This window comes from Artemia franciscana, chromosome 2, assembly GCF_032884065.1.
Source record: "Artemia franciscana chromosome 2, ASM3288406v1, whole genome shotgun sequence".
NCBI lineage: Eukaryota > Metazoa > Arthropoda > Branchiopoda > Anostraca > Artemiidae > Artemia > Artemia franciscana.
The window spans coordinates 42,669,025-42,683,227 of record NC_088864.1 but is presented as its reverse complement, the minus strand read 5'-3'; the positions used below and the strand labels follow the sequence as shown (position 1 = coordinate 42,683,227).

The window sequence follows — 14,203 nt, the reverse complement described above, 5'->3', positions numbered from 1 at the left end:
TTTTTGGGGTTTTATTTTTTCCGAGCACTAAAGACGGCTTGGCAGAGGTTCTTGTGGAAATATCCGCTCATTTTCGCTTCATTCCATTTCACTTGCCGAAATTACCATCGGTTTTCTCGGCTATTTGATTTTATTATTTATTTATTATTTTGTATTCCCAGTAGGGCGTCATATATGGCAGGTTACTATCATAAATGACGCCATACTAAAACTTAAGAATCAATTACGTTGAATACCCCTTTTCTATTATCATGATGACGTCATTTTGTGTGTCTGTGTTTCCGTGTTTATGTCGTCAAAATAAAATCGAAAGACTAAAAAGTAAAACATGACTTTTCAATTGTCAACGAGTTTTTTGGTGTGTATTTGGTCTATTATCCGCGCAATAAGCAATACTTTTCACATATCCTTCCAGCCGATGAAGCTACAGCTCAGCGCTAAAAACCATGTCGATGATCCAAGCACTCTAAGGTGCCAAATAAAAATGAGTTGAATTTTAACGATCGAAGCAAGGTAACAAGGTGACACTTCTTGATGCCAAAAGTCTGATATTTACGTGAAATATTTGATAGCTAATTGGTTGTATGCTTTCTGGGAAAAAGGGAAACCACCAGCCGAAATTTCGGTGATCTTGTTGGAAATGACACTTTTACATATACAAGAAACCTATACCATAGGATTCATATTCATATATACGAAAATACAAAATGCTGGTTTTTTTTTACATAAATGTGGTCACGGATACTTGCTCTTTTCTTTTTCTATTGCATTATTACCCAGTGGGATCATATTTAACCTGTAGTCGTAGAAAATTTTGTAGGTTTCTCATTTGAACAGATACTGGATGTTCTAGCATCCTTCTAAAATGTCAGAGGTGATTGGAGGGCAACTAGGCATCTTCTCTTGGAATAAAATTTCAAAGCACAAATTATTTTGTCACAAATTATGCAAATTTACACATTAAGCGTAAAGGCTAATTCATAAACTTTAGACAAAAACGTGAGCATACTTTAAATTTTGAACTTATCTTTAAGATTATAAGTAGTCTCATTAGATTGACAGACTCTGTGCCCTCCTCTTCCACATTTCTACCTAAAACTACAACCACGAGGGCTCTTCGGATCAAGCCGATTGTTATAAGATATTGAAAGAGGCGCAATGTCCCATCAAAGCAGACCATGGCGTGATCTTTCCAATAGTATTCTATTTTAGCAGAGTGAGTTGATCCCTACTTAATAATTTAGAATCTGTGGTCTGTTTTATTTCTTAGTATGGGACGTGTTCGTCTCTTTTTAGGCTGCCGCTACCGCTACAACCCTGATGTGGGGCCTAGAGTTAGGTCCCAGCAGCTGCCAAGCTAAGAGAAAGCCTTGGCTTTCTCTTGCACAGAGTAGAGGTGCTCTGAAAGCACCTCTAATTGTAAATGCGCCTTAAAAACTGAAAAAACAATCCCCGGCAACTAACGTCCTATGTGATATCAATGACTCTACAGAAACATTTTCTTTATAATGTTGCTCTTATCTTTCATTTGAAGTTTCTTCGTTAGATTTAAGAGACATGTAATAAAATCTTGAATGCAAAACACATTGTTCTTTCACAGATCTACTTATAAACTTCTTATTTTATTGACAGAATTGCAAAAATACAAAAAAAAATTCAAATGATGCTCAATAAGATGATTAAACATTCCAAGAAATTGAACGGAAGACCATTTTATTTTTCAAAAAAACAATCAAAGTGATCGTTTGTTTATAAACAGGAAAGACTTATGATCACCCAAATCTTTACAGATTATGAAAATAGTTGTAACTACCATTATAGTGGCAACATTGCTTAAGTTCACTACTGTTGCTGCCTTTGACGAGCAAGGGACCATTGCCACTGACAAATTAAAGGCAATGAAAGAATGTATTGGCCCTCTACAGAAATCGAATTGTGAAGGCAAACCAAGGGGTCTGTGCTCTTGTAAAACATTATTTCTATGGACAGATAGAACTGCCCCTGAATATTGCGAAAAATTAGTCGGTGATCTCACAGAGTATTTCTTTTTAGAGCTGGAAGAAAATTGGAAAGCAGGAATATCGAAACATTTCAACACATTAAGAGACGAAAAGAATTTCAAAGGAATAAATGATACAGACAAAATATGGGTTTGCGAACACAAGTTGCAAGATGGTCCAATGTACTTTGATGTGTCTAAATTAAGACATTGCAAAAATAGAAAAAGTAAAATTTCCTATGGATGCGTTGGTAACCCAAAGAGGAAATGCATTTGTGAAAGCGCTTTTCTATGGGAGGTCACAAGGAAAGAAGCATCGGAAATTTGTAAAAAAGGAAACGGTAAACTTACTGGTCATGACGAAACGGCTGAAATTTTCTTCGACCATCTAAAGCACAAATTTCCAATTAATAACACTATAACAAATTTTAAGCGATTTAATTTGGAGGAAAACGTATCCACGAAAGTGGACTGGTCGGAACCAAAAGGTAAGAAGCTAACTGATGAAAATTCAACAAGTGAAAATACCTATATGCCTTTTGTTTGTGAATTCACCATAACCGATGATCTAAAATACCTTAAGACATCGTCTCTAAAAGATTGTAATATTTATGATATACAATATCCTTATGATTGTCTTGGGAATACCAAGGGGAAATGTTCATGTTTGACAGCTTTACAACATCCAAAATCAAGAAAAGAAGCAAAAGAATACTGTGAAGAGGCGAATGGGAGACTGTCTAATGCTTCAAAGATAGAACTAAATTACATTTTTGACAGGCTATATGCTAAAAAAAGGAAAAACATAGACACAACGAATTTATTCAGTGTGGGAGGTGGAAGGTACATAAAAATCAACTGGTCAAATGCCCCTAATAGCAGAGTAACTGAAATGGAGGAAACAGCTGAAACACTGAAGATGGATATGCCTTTCCTTTGTGAGCTAATTGTGAATGATAAATTAGAGTTTGTAGATAAAGATAAGTTAAAGCTTTGTAAATTGCATAAAATACAAAAACTTTATAACTGTTCTGGAGGCATGTGCTTATGCATGGCAGCATTGCAGCATCCTATATCAAGAGAAGAAGCAAAGGAATTTTGTGCTGAATCGAACGGTATTCTGACGATGGGGTCATCTAAGAACATTACAAGACTGCTTAAGTATCTGATGGATTTAAATGGTGATATTGTTAAAAAGCATACTCAATTCTTTATTGGGGATGAAAAGTTCGTAGAAGTTGATTGGTCAAAAGAGCCCGATCCCGTATTAACTATTAAAAATTTAACAAAGGAAACAAGAACAACAAAGATGGCCTTTCTTTGTGACTTCCCAATACAAGACAGTACTCAAAGTTCGGGGGTCGAGAGTACAGACGTCATTCGTTTTTTCAAAGCAAATTGGAAGTTATTTGCAATAGGAATTGCAATTTTTCTGGTAATTTTGGTAATTTCTGTGGTAATTTGGTGTTGTCTATACAAATAAGACGGTAGTCTATCCAAATACCTTATTGAGAATTACAGTCGAATGAAGGAACGCGTTATTTTTCCGCCGTTAAAAAAAAAAAGAAGTAAGGAGAATCAAAGCCGATATTATTAACCACTACCAAGAGAATACAAATTGTATGCAAGTTATGACTCTGTGAATTATAATCAGGAAGGAGATATTTAATTCACGCGAGGATTTCTTAATTCAATTGAATTTGGTGATTTGTCACCGCTTAACTTAAAGCTAAAGAATAGCACGATGATTACGATACTGCATAATTTGAGGATCACTCGTATTTTTCTGTATTTTCTGTAAAAAAAAAATACCTTATTTACCATAGCAGCAATACAAATTTTTGCCAAGTTTTAAAGCAAAAATTGGTAGTAAAGGGAAAAATAATTATATAAAAATGTTGCCTGATGCATAAATTCGAATGAAAACCATTAAATATGTCTAAAACATCAGCGTTCAAATTGTAAGCTTGATTCATCGCCTCAAGACGCAAATTATTCTCGAACATCGATATTTAAGCCACGAGGTAGCCAATTTCTTATCTGTGAAAAGTTTATTCTCACTTAGCTAAATTTTCGAAAAACTGCAATTTCAAGCAAGCCGAATCATGCGTGAGAAAATTCCCATAGTAATTTTTAACTTATATTTTAATTCCGTCAACGGATGTGTTGGTCTACAATTATCGCCTTTGAATGTTTTCTTTCTTTGTAGAATGCAAATTAACAAACCTGTTAGCGCGATATTTTAGTTGTACTTGGATCTCTGTTATCAGAAAGTACTATCTCTATTCAATTGCATATGTATTGAACAAACCTTTTCTCCTTCTTAAATTTTACCAAAATTGAAAGGATAAAAATATGCAAAGAAATTTTATTATTTTCTTAGTTAACAAAAATGTTTATAGAGATCATAGTCGAAAGAATAGCGTTGAGATAATAAAGAGTGATGCGTCTAAAATGTTTTTTTCCTATTTCGTGACATGAAACAAGTGAACATGGTTGTGGATGCCACAACCACGAAAAGCCAATCAGAGGACGCCCGAACACCCCTTCAATACCATTGGTGTCCTGGACACACGACCCCAGGTTACATTTTACCCAATCTTAAAATTAGGAGATTTTCATCAAAATAGCCAGAAAGCACAAAACATGTACCTGTGACGGCAATAAGATCCTTGCAGTCCTCCTGGCAAATATACAAGAATTACGTAAGTTTTCTATTTTAAACAAAAAGAAGCTTTATAAATACATTCTAGTGCAAAACAGAACATGTTTTAGAAAACAGAATCATGAAAATACTTTCAGCCTGTGTGCTCAGAGCCAAAAGTGAGATCCGCGGCCCTTCCCTCTCCCAACTTCATGCATAATTAGACGCTTGACCTGTTACAAATCGTGGTCACGAAGGCTTTTAGAATAATAATTTCCTTCAGGTTTTGATTCTAAAATCACAGTCTTAATTCAAAATTTAGTGTATGTACATTTTACGAAAAAGCATTTTCCAGTCACTAATTAGGAATGTGAGGCTAAAATTGCAATATAATTATGGTGAGTGTTGTCCGTCGGTATCATTTGCGTAACCCTTCAGTATCACTGTTCTGGCATCGGTTTTATATTTGAACCACCTGTCTCGAATTGGAGACCATCAGTCTCGACTAAAGGCTTAAAGTACCACTTTCGCTTTCAATAGCTTTGAATCAGCAGAAAATAAATCTGACTAGTTGAAAGTGGTGTCGTGCGATTATTTTCATCATGATTTCCCTCTTAGTGGTAACCTGGTAAAGAACAGATCCTAACCCATAGTAACCAAAAATTTGAAAACAGATTTAGAGAAAACCATGTTTAGTAAGGAAGAACCATGATGCAATGATGATTTAAAAAACGTAACTATTATTCCAATTAATTTAATTGGTAAATGTCTATTGTGAAAACTAATTTATGAAAATTTCACCAAATAGCTTAAACGCCGTAAAAATGGTGTTGGATTGAAAGAAAAACTGAGCCATTGGAATAACCATAGTGGAAACCCATCTAGGAAAATTACAGTCTCGCATCTTAAGCAACAAGGAAAATCACTATCAAACAGTTCGTGATAGCGAACTGTAAGTAAGGAGCGACAATATTCAATAGTAACCAAAACTCCAATAACTAGAACTTTGACACCAAAAGATATATCGAACGAATTTGTTTATTATGGCTATTCCAAACATATAATATTCATTAAGTGTGGTGTCACCCATCAAAGGCAAAGAGCCTGAGAAAATTTACCTGATTATCAAAAAAAGGGAAAACACCCCATAAAAATCAAGTGAAAACAACACCATCAGATTCAGTGTATCTGAAAACCCTATTGTGACGTGTCAATCTCCCATCTGCAAAAATGTGCAATTTATGTTTTTTGCTGCAAGTAAGATCACGGGTGCTTGTTTATTTGTTGTTGTTTTTTTTTCCAGGGATGATTACATCGAACCAATAGTCCTAGAATACCGGGAAAGGATCATTTTGACATAACTTCAAATTTAAATGGACATTTTTAGGTTACCAAAAAGATTAGAGGGCAACTAGTCCCCCTTCCATCCCCCCTTTTCCCTCAATTTCGTCCGATAAAAATTTTAAATTAGCCATTTTGTTCAGCATAGATGGAAGGTCCAGTAACTATCCCTTTGGGGACAGCTTGACTCCCCGCGTCTCCTGGGAGAGGTCTGTAAGTAATGAAATTTGTCGATTGTTTACGTGTAGCGTTTGTTATTGGGAAGCATACAGATATTTTCGGGGAGGAGGGGTGAATTTTCTGTTGTTGAGATTTTCCATGGGGATAATTTCCCGTGGAGAGGAGATTTTCTGGGGAAGAACTTCCCAGGGAAAATTTTATAGTGGAGAATTTACCAGAATTCTTACACAAGTTCTTTTTATTTGTCTTAATCTCTCTTTGCCAACTCAATTTTACATGTTGAGATGTTAAGGGGAATTGTCAAGGGGAATAAGGGAAAACTTTTCCATAGAGGAGGGAATATCCGGCATGGTTATAAAAACAAACAGAATTTTTCTTTTTTTTTCAAATGAAAGTTCGCTAAGAAAAAATTTTTACGCGGCATAACCCGCAGTAAATTTTCTGGGGGTAATTTTCTGCTAAATGGAATTATCTGGAAGGAATTTTCCTGGTAGGAGGGGGTATTTTACGTGAAAAAACTTTTCATAGAAGGATTATTCGTGGGGGAAAAGAATTTTCCAAGGAGGGGGAGCCGTATTTCCCGCATCTCAACTATTTCAGAAACATCCATATTGAGTCTAGACAGCCATCGTGATCTTGATTATAGTGGGTGGTCATGGTAAATGTTCGACATTCAGTTGAAGTGTTATTTATTTTGGTTACATTAGCTTAAGAATAAATTAATTTTTTATTCATAAACATTTATTGAACATCAATTAAATATTGACATTATTAAAATTATTAACGGGAGGAGTGCGATATGCGCTTGTTATTCACCATTTAACTTCTCAAAACCGGAATGAAATTAGACATGACACCCCCATTTATTGTTCAGTGCTAATGCTTGAGCGATTCCTACTTTTTATAAAAAAAAATCAACCGAAAGGAGCTGAAAGCTTTCAACTGAAGGTAAGGAGCAACATCAAAATTGAAACGAACAAAAATTATTCCGTATATGAGTGTCCCTTCCTCAACCCTTGTTTTTTCACGCTAGGCTTTAAGTTATTTATGTCCTTTAAAAAACTTATCATTCAAATTCAAAGATCTCTTTGTGTTTTAAGCATATGAAAGGTATGGCTGACTCCCGGCATTTGGATACTAGTCCTTATTCATTTCCTCTGTAACAAAAACCTCCTACGAAAGCAAAACGAAGTCAGTGAATGCTAGGGTACAAAAAGCGGGGCATACACATGATCCAAATTTAGAAGGTTTTCAAATCGTTTTGGTGGGTGGTAGGAGATCAGATTTTTTTCTAATATCTCTCCAAAAGCCTAAAGGTTCGCTATAGTAAAAGTATTAGAAATTAAATAATGAAATAAAAAACCTCTACTTGATATATTGCCTAGTTTTGTTTAAAAAAACCGCCTCTTGAAAATAAGTGTTTCATTTGTTTTAACTTGATTCAAATTAAAGTATTGAACAAAACATTGCCGTCTAGAGTAGGCTTATTAAAATAATTAAATAAAAAAAACTAGTTATTTTAACTTAAAGTAAGGAGCAACATTAAAACTTAAAACGAACAGAAATTGCTTCGTATATGAAAGGGGGTGCTTCCTCACCAACGCCCCGCTCTTTCCGCTAAAGTTTGACTCTTTCTCTCAACTCTTCTTTTTAAAACAGTAAAAAACTTTAGCGTAAAGAGCGGGGCGTTGGTGAGGAAGCAGCCCCTTTACGCTAAAGTTTGACTCTTTCTCTCAACTCTTCTTTTTAAAACAGTAAAAAACTTTAGCGTAAAGAGCGGGGCGTTGGTGAGGAAGCAGCCCCTTTCATATACGAAGCAATTTCTGTTCGTTTTAAGTTTTAATGTCGCTCCTTACTTTCAGTTAAAAAAAACTTGTTTTTTTTTTTATTTAATTTCTGAACGTTTTTGAATCAATGCATGTTTTGATTTTGGCTCTCCGCAGAAGAATAATTAAAACGAAATTTGCATTTTTTTTTATTTTTTTTTTTTGGTTAAATGGCTTTCGCATAATTTTGATCGAATGATTTTGAGAAAAAAGAGCGGGGGAGGAAGCCTGGTTGCCCTCCGATTTTTTGGTTAATTAAAAAGGCAACTATAATTTTTAATTTTTTACGAATCTATTTTTTAGTAAAAGATATACGTAACTTTGAAATTAGCGAAAGAAGTTTTGTATTCTCATGTTTTTATTACATATATGAAGGGGTTCGCCCTCTCGTCAGTAACTCGCTCTTTACACTAAAGCTTAAATTTTGTCCCAATTCATTAAGAATGACCCCTGAATAACAAAGCCGTAGAATAAATAGTTGACATTACTAAAAATACTTTAGCGTAAAGAGCGGGGTATTAGGAGGAGGTGAGCCCCTCATATGGGTAATAATTTCTCTTCGTTTTAAGTTTTAGTGCTGCTCCTTACTTACAGCTGAAAAAAACTTTTTCATATTTATTTTTCCATTGTTCTTTTTTTAAATAATGCTAGTAAATCCTGCGCTCCCTTCATGGAAATTTTCTTCCACCATGACAAATTCCTCGATGGAAAGTTCCCCCAGCCTATCCCCCTCTTGTCAACCCCTCCCCCAAACCAAAAAGTCCTCCTGAAAACGCCTGTACACTTCCCAATAACCATTACTATATGTAAGCACTGGTCAAAGTTTGTAACTTGTAGCGAAAGTAAAACAGTTCAAAATAGGGATGAAACCTTTTAATTGACAGTGAATATATATAAAAATTATTTAACTGGATATTTCGAACACATATACAGTGTTCATCATCAGTTTTACTGCTGATTATGAACACTGTATATGTGTTCGAAATATCCAGTTAAATAATTTTTATATATATTCACTGTCAATTAAAAGGTTTCGTCCCTATTTTGAACTGTTTTACTTTCGTCAAGGAAAGGCAGTGTGGTCTTCGAAGTTATCTACGTAACTTGTAGCCCCTCCCACTGGGACTCTGGGGGAGTAAGTCGTCCCCAAAGACATAGTTATAAGGTTTTTCGACTACGCTGAATAAAATGGCTATCTCCGAATTTTGATCCGTTGACTTTGGGAAAATAATTAGCGTGGGAGGGGGTCTAGGTGCCTTCCAATTTTTTTGGTCACTTAAAAAGGACACAAGAACTTTTCATTTCCGTTAGAATGAGACCTCTCGCAACATTCTAGGACAACTGGGTCGAAGTCCTAGGCACACTAATTTCAGGAAATGGCACAGAGCGGTCAAGCAAATCACTGGCAAGTCCATTCATAACAGCATAAAAATAAGCCACCCTGACGGAACTTACACAACTGCTGATGAGGTTAATCAATATTTCACCCGCATCTGGACCTCATTTCCTTCTCCCACACAAGCCCAGAAGTCTGAAATACTTGACTCCTGTGCAGATGAACGTGAAGTTGTTATCGATGAGATGACAACCTATAAGACCCTGATGAAGGTGAAAGTAAACTGTTCAAATTATCCAGACGAACTTCCACCCAAACTGATTCGAGAATACGCCCCTTTCATTGCGAAACCACTCTCAGTGCTGATAAACCTTTGCTTTCGTATAGGGATCTTTCTAGCTGTTTGGAAGAAAGCTTACGTTAGAGTAATTCCGAAGGTTACCAACCCTAAGAGCTGTGACGAACTTACACCTATTTCGCAAAGACCATGCCTGGCGAAAGTGGCCGAGACCTTTATCATGAGGGTCTTACTTGATCAAATCCAGGGATCTATCGACCAGAGACAATACGGCGGACTGAAAGACTGTAATACCTCAGTGTGCCTAGTGAGGATGTACGATAGTCTCCTTAAGTGTATCGAAAAAGGTCACAGTTTTGTAGACGTTGGTGCCATAGGTTTCCGAAAGGCATTTGATCTAATCAATCACATTGTAGCTGCCCTTTATCTCAAGCTAATGGGGGCTAAGAAAAAGACTCTTACGCTCGTGTTGGACTTTCTCAGTCAGAGGATGCATCGTGTGTTTGCTCTCTACGAAGGAACACCAATTCCGAATGGTCCTCATCCACCTGTGGAGCCCCTCAGGGCACTAAGCTTGCAGCTATTGTATTCTTGTCTGTAATTAACTTCCTCATAGCTGATTATGACGACCGCTACAAGTTCGTAGATGACCTGTCATTTATCCTGAAATATTTAGTACAAAACGGAGTTGTGACGCCACAGTTCAGTTCAAATTTTTTCTGTGTTTTCACAAAAGAGTGCGCGGATCTAAATCTTAAGATTAATCTGAACAAGTCGAAGATAGTGCGCTTTAACCCGCTAAAAAGTGATGTCATGGAGCCAAATGTTCCATTCCCTCTAGCAAACAGTATCAAGATCCTTGGAGTTACTTTTTCCAATGACTTCAGCTTTGCCACACATATTGAAAACGTGGTTAAAAGTGCAAACGCTAGTCTACAGACTTTAAACGGTATGCGTAGGTTCAGAGCAAACACAGAGCGTATTAAGTATGCATACATAGCGTTTGTCCGCCCCATTCTGGAATATGCGTGTCCTGTTTGGGTGCCCTCAGCATTGAGAACAGTGTATCTTTGTCAGGAGCTTGAATCGGTTCAGAAGCAAGCGGTATCGATCATCTTGGGCCGCCGTGACATCTCCTAGGAAAAGGCTCTAGAAGTGCTAGGACTGCCGTCACTCCAAAACCGGTACGAAACTCTGATAATGAGTTTCGGAAAGTACTTGCTTTCTAAATCTTAGCAAACGTCTACCATCAAGAACGAGAAAGCAAGATAAGTTAGTTCCCGTTAAAGCAAGAACAAACCGATATGGTGATTCTTTCGTCCCGGTTTTCGTCAAAATGTATAATAAGAGTTAATATTTATAGTTTTATTTATATTTACAAGTGTAGCTTGATTTTGTATATGTTGTAAAGAAACACAAATCAGCGACAGCTGTCAAGTTTTTGCTATTAAACCTGTCTTCTACTACTACTCTACGATACGATCACCCCTGGGAAAAAAAAACAAACAAACAAATAAACACGCATCCGTGATCTGCCTTCTGGCAAAAAATACAAAATTCCACATTTCGTAGATAGGAGCTTGAAACCTCTACAGTAGGGTTCTCTGATACGCTGAATCTGAAGGTGTGATTTTCGTGTAGATTCTATGACTTTTAGGGGGTGTTTTCTCCTATTTTCTAAAATAACGCAACTTTTTTCAGGTTCGTAGCTTTTGATGGGTAAGACTAAACTTGATGAAACTTATATATTTAAAATCAGCATTAAAATGTGATTCTTTGGATGTAGCTTTTGGTATAAAAATTCCATTTTTTAGAGTTTTGGTTACTATTGAGCCGGGTCGCTCCTTACTACAGTTCGTTACCACGAACAGTTTGAAATCTGTTTTTCAAGTGTTGTATTGTTCAGGCGAGCCTACTGAAATTGTAAAATGTTATTGAAATATATTGATAGGCCATTAAAAGACAATAGGAAAAAGTGGGAGTTATTAAGGGTGTGTTCGAGGACTCAATGATCATTGCACTCATTATTACTTGTTGCTACCTTTAGTCTAGAATTGTAGACAACAGAACATTTTTTTTTTCGAAAACACCTCGAAAATTTTATATCAAAATTGGTACTAAATTTTTCTTGTCTAGAAAGACGATCTAGAAACGTCAGGACATTCAGAAGACTCGTTTAGAGCCTCAATTCTGAAAAAGAAAATATTTTTTGCATGAGTGGAGTCACAATCATGTGCATTCAAAGATCAACTTTTATCGCAGGGGTAATCGTAATGATTTTGGTACTTGTATTTACACACTCCGAAAAGTTTGCTGAATGTAACATCATTCAAAACCAATTTCATAGCTACAAAAAGAAATGACGCGTGACAGAATGCATAGGACTTGTATAATCTGGGTTATAAATTTGCACATTGGGAAATGGGGAGGGGGGTAAAGCATTTGTACAGCGTGGTGTTAGAAAACAACTCTTAATTCCTAATATGCAGAATAATTGTAGGTAATACACTTTGTAAGGAGACCCACTATACTTTACCACCTAACATGCTTAACTTCACTTCTCGATTGTGTACAGAATTTTACACAGCTACCGATTTTGGTATTTATCATGTATGCATAATTATACAAGATTGCCAATGAATCCGAACAGCTAAATCAAAAGGTACGGAAAACATATATGAGTTGATGATGAACGACAATGAAGCACAACAAAATATGTGGCTAGAAGATATACAACAATGACCATCACAGCAATTAACAAATAATTTCGCAAATGAAAACGACGTACAACCACATATGCGGTCATAAGACAAGTAACAGTGAGAATCCCAACGAATTGTAAACGAAAAATCTGCAAAACAAAACCTGCAGTTAGGAGACAAATCAAAATTCCAATTTAATGAAGGGACACGTTATCTTAGCGGTGCTCCAAGAAGAAGTAAACAAATTTAATGCTGAGATTGTGAATCGCCTCCCAGAAGAACACAAATTCTATGAAAGTTACAATTCTGTGAAGGATTAACAGGAGGGAGGAGTTGACTTCATGCCAGCACGTGTATAGGAACTTAATCTAAGGAGGAGCCTTTTTTCAGTTTATGAAATTGAAAACAAATACGATCATGAAAGCAAAAAATACGCATCGTCTGAACAGTCTGGTAGGAAAAATGGTCACTAAAATGGAAAAATAATTATTACACTATGCGTATCTGCATTGTACGTTAGAGGAAAACAAGGCACGTTCAATGGCATCAAGCTAGTTAATCGTCTTTCAGAACGGCTTAGTTCCAGGGTATTCCTGCCGTTTTCGAACAATAAGGAAATGAGGATAATTTTTAGTTTATTAAACTAAACATAAATATATGAACCAAATGTGCACGCAGGAGCCCCCTTCTCCCTGAAGCTCGTGATGTGATTAGGATTTCAACACATATTTACCTATAATATCACATATACTCCATTTAATTCATTTATTTTAGTTACGCTTTTTGAAGTCATATCCTCCCCCTGAGTATAAGGATAAACACAGGTCTAATATGAATACTTTATTATATATATATTCGGTTATTCTGTAATTATTTTTTTTAATCAGTTTCCACATTTATTCAACATAGGTAAAGTTCTAGTCAAGGGACTTATTGCTATCTTGGAAAGTAGCTGAGTTTCTTGAATAGAATTTTTACAATGTACCTTTTCCCTATTTTATGGGTTTAAAAGATTGTATAGATCACAAGCATATGACCTATCTAAATTTTGACAAAAAATACTTCACCTTAAATGTAAGTCTCCTGTCTCTTTTTTATTTGCTCTAGTTTTTGAAAAATTCCTATAATTTCAGTAGATTTTCAAGAATTTTTCCTAAATCTAAAATATAAATTTTCAAATCTTTAAAACCTCATAAATTATGGCTGAGTAAATGTATGAGGAATAAAAACACCTTTCTCGTGCCACATTTACTCAGTAGGCTATATTTATCTCTAAAGATTTCTAAAGGTTAAGAAATCTTTAAATATCATCAAAGTTCAGTGCCCTTTGGAGGAGGAAGAAGTAGAGGTATGTACTTCAAAGTATATACCCACAGATCCAATTATGGCTTTTATTTCATTCCTGAAATTTGCATTCACCTTCCTCAACAACTTTCCAAGATAGACAAAAAACCTTCGTCTGGAATGTCACCATACCACTAACAAACGAAGGTGTAGGCTACCGAAGTCCTAAAGCTATAAGATTGATAAAAAGAATGGGATAGAAATGGCTTTCCTACAGGACGTTCAAGAATTTTCTTGCATGCTCCATACAATAACATTCATTGCTAATGCTATTACAGCAGTCTTATCCCCCCCCCCCTTTAAGAAAATTTTGAATCTAAAAAAATAAAAGTTTATTTATTTTATTGAAATGCCCATACATCCTGAACATTAATTTTTAAGGAAGCTGTATAATTAAACAACTGTTGATATAAAAATAAAAAATAAAACGCTCCCAGCGAAATAAAAACTATGTTAGACAGACCTGAAGGAAAGTACCAAATTTTTAACTTTACTTGCCCACAGTCAAAGCAAGACTGAAGAAATGACTCCGC

At 35.7% G+C, this 14,203-nt stretch overlaps 1 protein-coding gene across 1 annotated transcript in view; it reads right to left on the bottom strand.

The window, feature by feature from the left end:
- LOC136041993 (transient receptor potential channel pyrexia-like) overlaps positions 1–14,203 on the bottom strand; it is a 91,503-nt gene extending 77,300 nt beyond the window's left edge. Inside the window, exon 1 of the mRNA XM_065726825.1 lies at positions 14,134–14,203. The gene's annotated coding sequence lies outside the window, so the exon portion shown is untranslated. The remainder of the gene's footprint in view (positions 1–14,133) is intronic.